Below are 5,000 nucleotides of genomic sequence, written 5' to 3' on the forward strand. Positions count from 1 at the left end.
AGCAAGTCTTCCCGGTCGACTCGCAAGGGCGCCGCTTGCCCCGGTCTACCCGCCGGAGAGGCTGGGGCTTCCCGGTCTACTTCCCCGAAAGCAAAGCCTCCCGGTCTACCCGCCCTTCCACGTCGGTTGCCCCGGTCTACTCGCCGGAGAGGCTGGGGCGTCCGGTCTACCCGGAGAAAGCAAGTCTTCCCGGTCTACCCGCCGGTTGCCCCGGTCTACTCGCCGGAGAGCCTGGGACGTCCCGGTCTACCTGAGAGAAAGCAAGTCTTCCCGGTCGACTCGCAAGGGCGCCGGTTGCCCCGGTCTACCCGCCGGAGAGGCTGGGGCTTCCCGGTCTACTTCCCCGAAAGCAAAGCCTCCCGGTCTACCCGCCCTTCCGCGTCGGTTGTCCCGGTCTACTCGCCGGAGAGGCTGGGGCGTCCGGTCTACCCGGAGAAAGCAAGTCTTCCCGGTCTACCCGCCGGTTGCCCCGGTCTACTCGCCGGAGAGCCTGGGACGTCCCGGTCTACCTGAGAGAAAGCAAGTCTTCCCGGTCGACTCGCAAGGGCGCCGGTTGCCCCGGTCTACCCGCCGGAGAGGCTGGGGCTTCCCGGTCTACTTCCCCGAAAGCAAAGCCTCCCGGTCTACCCGCCCTTCCGCGTCGGTTGTCCCGGTCTACTCGCCGGAGAGGCTGGGGCGTCCGGTCTACCCGGAGAAAGCAAGTCTTCCCGGTCTACCCGCCGGTTGCCCCGGTCTACTCGCCGGAGAGTCTGGGGCTTCCCGGTCTACCTGAGAGAAAGCAAGTCTTCCCGGTCGACTCGCAAGGGCGCCGGTTGCCCCGGTCTACCCGCCGGAGAGGCTGGGACGTCCGGTCTACCCGGAGAAAGCAAGTCTTCCCGGTCTACCCGCCGGTTGCCCCGGTCTACTCGCCGGAGAGTCTGGGGCTTCCCGGTCTACCTCCCCGAAAGCAAGGCCTCCCGGTCTACTCGCCGGAGAGCCTGGGACGTCCCGGTCTACCTGAGAGAAAGCAAGTCTTCCCGGTCGACTCGCAAGGGCGCCGGTTGCCCCGGTCTACCCGCCGGAGAGGCTGGGGCTTCCCGGTCTACTTCCCCGAATGCAAAGCCTCCCGGTCTACCCGCCCTTCCGCGTCGGTTGCCCCGGTCTACTCGCCGGAGAGGCTGGGGCGTCCGGTCTACCCGGAGAAAGCAAGTCTTCCCGGTCTACCCGCCGGTTGCCCCGGTCTACTCGCCGGAGAGTCTGGGGCTTCCCGGTCTACCTGAGAGAAAGCAAGTCTTCCCGGTCGACTCGCAAGGGCGCCGGTTGCCCCGGTCTACCCGCCGGAGAGGCTGGGACGTCCGGTCTACCCGGAGAAAGCAAGTCTTCCCGGTCTACCCGCCGGTTGCCCCGGTCTACTCGCCGGAGAGTCTGGGGCTTCCCGGTCTACCTGAGAGAAAGCAAGGCCTCCCGGTCTACTCGCCGGAGAGCCTGGGACGTCCCGGTCTACCTGAGAGAAAGCAAGTTTTCCCGGTCGACTCGCAAGGGCGCCGCTTGCCCCGGTCTACCCGCCGGAGAGGCTGGGGCTTCCCGGTCTACTTCCCCGAAAGCAAAGCCTCCCGGTCTACCCGCCCTTCCACGTCGGTTGCCCCGGTCTACTCGCCGGAGAGGCTGGGGCGTCCGGTCTACCCGGAGAAAGCAAGTCTTCCCGGTCTACCCGCCGGTTGCCCCGGTCTACTCGCCGGAGAGTCTGGGGCTTCCCGGTCTACCTCTCCGAAAGCAAGGCCTCCCGGTCTACCCGCCCTTCCGCGCCGGTTTTCCCGGGCTACTCGCCGGAGAGGCTGGGACGTCTGGTCTACCCAGAGAAAGCAAGTCTTCCCGGTCTACCCGCCGGTTGCCGCGGTCTACTCGCCGGAGAGTCTGGGGCTTCCCGGTCTACCTCCCCGAAAGCAAGGCCTCCCGGTCTACTCGCCGGAGAGCCTGGGACGTCCCGGTCTACCTGAGAGAAAGCAAGTCTTCCCGGTCGACTCGCAAGGGCGCCGGTTGCCCCGGTCTACCCGCCGGAGAGGCTGGGGCTTCCCGGTCTACCTCCCCGAAAGCAAGGCCTCCCGGTCTACTCGCCCTTCCGCGTCGGTTGCTCCGGTCTACTCGTCGGAGAGGCTGGGACGTCTGGTCTACCCGGAGAAAGCAAGTCTTCCCGGTCTACCCGCCGGTTGCCCCGGTCTACTCGCCGGAGAGCCTGGGACGTCCCGGTCTACCTGAGAGAAAGCAAGTCTTCCCGGTCGACTCGCAAGGGCGCCGCTTGCCCCGGTCTACCCGCCGGAGAGGCTGGGGCTTCCCGGTCTACTTCCCGGAAAGCAAAGCCTCCCGGTCTACCCGCCCTTCCGCGTCGGTTGCCCCGGTCTACTCGCCGGAGAGGCTGGGGCGTCCGGTCTACCCGGAGAAAGCAAGTCTTCCCGGTCTACCCGCCGGTTGCCCCGGTCTACTCGCCGGAGAGTCTGGGGCTTCCCGGTCTACCTCTCCGAAAGCAAGGCCTCCCGGTCTACTCGCCGGAGAGCCTGGGACGTCCCGGTCTACCTGAGAGAAAGCAAGTCTTCCCGGTCGACTCGCAAGGGCGCCGCTTGCCCCGGTCTACCCGCCGGAGAGGCTGGGGCTTCCCGGTCTACTTCCCCGAAAGCAAAGCCTCCCGGTCTACCCGCCCTTCCGCGTCGGTTGTCCCGGTCTACTCGCCGGAGAGGCTGGGGCGTCCGGTCTACCCGGAGAAAGCAAGTCTTCCCGGTCTACCCGCCGGTTGCCCCGGTCTACTCGCCGGAGAGCCTGGGACGTCCCGGTCTACCTGAGAGAAAGCAAGTCTTCCCGGTCGACTCGCAAGGGCGCCGCTTGCCCCGGTCTACCCGCCGGAGAGGCTGGGGCTTCCCGGTCTACTTCCCCGAAAGCAAAGCCTCCCGGTCTACCCGCCCTTCCACGTCGGTTGCCCCGGTCTACTCGCCGGAGAGGCTGGGGCGTCCGGTCTACCCGGAGAAAGCAAGTCTTCCCGGTCTACCCGCCGGTTGCCCCGGTCTACTCGCCGGAGAGTCTGGGGCTTCCCGGTCTACCTGAGAGAAAGCAAGTCTTCCCGGTCGACTCGCAAGGGCGCCGGTTGCCCCGGTCTACCCGCCGGAGAGGCTGGGACGTCCGGTCTACCCGGAGAAAGCAAGTCTTCCCGGTCTACCCGCCGATTGCCCCGGTCTACTCGCCGGAGAGCCTGGGACGTCCCGGTCTACCTGAGAGAAAGCAAGTCTTCCCGGTCGACTCGCAAGGGCGCCGGTTGCCCCGGTCTACCCGCCGGAGAGGCTGGGGCTTCCCGGTCTACTTCCCCGAAAGCAAAGCCTCCCGGTCTACCCGCCCTTCCGCGTCGGTTGTCCCGGTCTACTCGCCGGAGAGGCTGGGGCGTCCGGTCTACCCGGAGAAAGCAAGTCTTCCCGGTCTACCCGCCGGTTGCCCCGGTCTACTCGCCGGAGAGCCTGGGACGTCCCGGTCTACCTGAGAGAAAGCAAGTCTTCCCGGTCGACTCGCAAGGGCGCCGCTTGCCCCGGTCTACCCGCCGGAGAGGCTGGGGCTTCCCGGTCTACTTCCCCGAAAGCAAAGCCTCCCGGTCTACCCGCCCTTCCGCGTCGGTTGTCCCGGTCTACTCGCCGGAGAGGCTGGGGCGTCCGGTCTACCCGGAGAAAGCAAGTCTTCCCGGTCTACCCGCCGGTTGCCCCGGTCTACTCGCCGGAGAGTCTGGGGCTTCCCGGTCTACCTGAGAGAAAGCAAGTCTTCCCGGTCGACTCGCAAGGGCGCCGGTTGCCCCGGTCTACCCGCCGGAGAGGCTGGGACGTCCGGTCTACCCGGAGAAAGCAAGTCTTCCCGGTCTACCCGCCGGTTGCCCCGGTCTACTCGCCGGAGAGTCTGGGGCTTCCCGGTCTACCTCCCCGAAAGCAAGGCCTCCCGGTCTACTCGCCGGAGAGCCTGGGACGTCCCGGTCTACCTGAGAGAAAGCAAGTCTTCCCGGTCGACTCGCAAGGGCGCCGCTTGCCCCGGTCTACCCGCCGGAGAGGCTGGGGCTTCCCGGTCTACCTCCCCGAAAGCAAAGCCTCCCGGTCTACCCGCCCTTCCGCGTCGGTTGCCCCGGTCTACTCGCCGGAGAGGCTGGGGCGTCCGGTCTACCCGGAGAAAGCAAGTCTTCCCGGTCTACCCGCCGGTTGCACCGGTCTACTCGCCGGAGAGTCTGGGGCTTCCCGGTCTACCTCTCCCAAAGCAAGGCCTCCCGGTCTACCCGCCCTTCCGCGCCGGTTTTCCCGGGCTACTCGCCGGAGAGGCTGGGACGTCTGGTCTACCCGGAGAAAGCAAGTCTTCCCGGTCTACCCGCCGGTTGCCGCGGTCTACTCGCCGGAGAATCTGGGGCTTCCCGGTCTACCTCCCCGAAAGCAAGGCCTCCCGGTCTACTCGTCGGAGAGTCTGGGACGTCCGGTCTACCCGGAGAAAGCATTTCTTCCCGGTCTACCCGCCGGAGGGGCTGAGGCTCCCCGGTACCAGCTCAGCCGCCACTAGGGGCGCCGTCCCTTCACAACTCTCGGTTAGAGTGCAGTGAGTGGCCCATTTGAATGAAACGCCCGGTCGACCCGCAGGGGCATTAAGGGAGAAAACACTTGGTGTGCCTTTTCGGGGGGGGGGTGGAGCACACGGCATGGCTTCCCTTGCGTACGGGGTAGACACAGACACGGGGATACAGAGAGACAGACAGCAAGACAGTAACCATTTGACAAGATTGTTGTCGTTTAGTCGTGTCCGACTCTTCGCCATGCACTCCTGTCTTCCACTGCCTCCCGCAGTTTGGTCAGACTCCTGTTGGTAGCCACGAGAACACCTTCCAACCTTATCTGGTCCTCTGTCGTCCCCTTCTCCTTGTGCCTTCCATCTTTTCCCAACGTCAGGGTCTTTTCCAGGGAGTCTTCTCTTCTCGTGGGGTGGCCAAAGTATTGAGGCCTCAGCTTCAAGGATCTTAC

Source organism: Zootoca vivipara, chromosome 16 (assembly GCF_965207765.1).
Source record: "Zootoca vivipara chromosome 16, rZooViv2.hap1.1, whole genome shotgun sequence".
Lineage (NCBI taxonomy): Eukaryota > Metazoa > Chordata > Lepidosauria > Squamata > Lacertidae > Zootoca > Zootoca vivipara.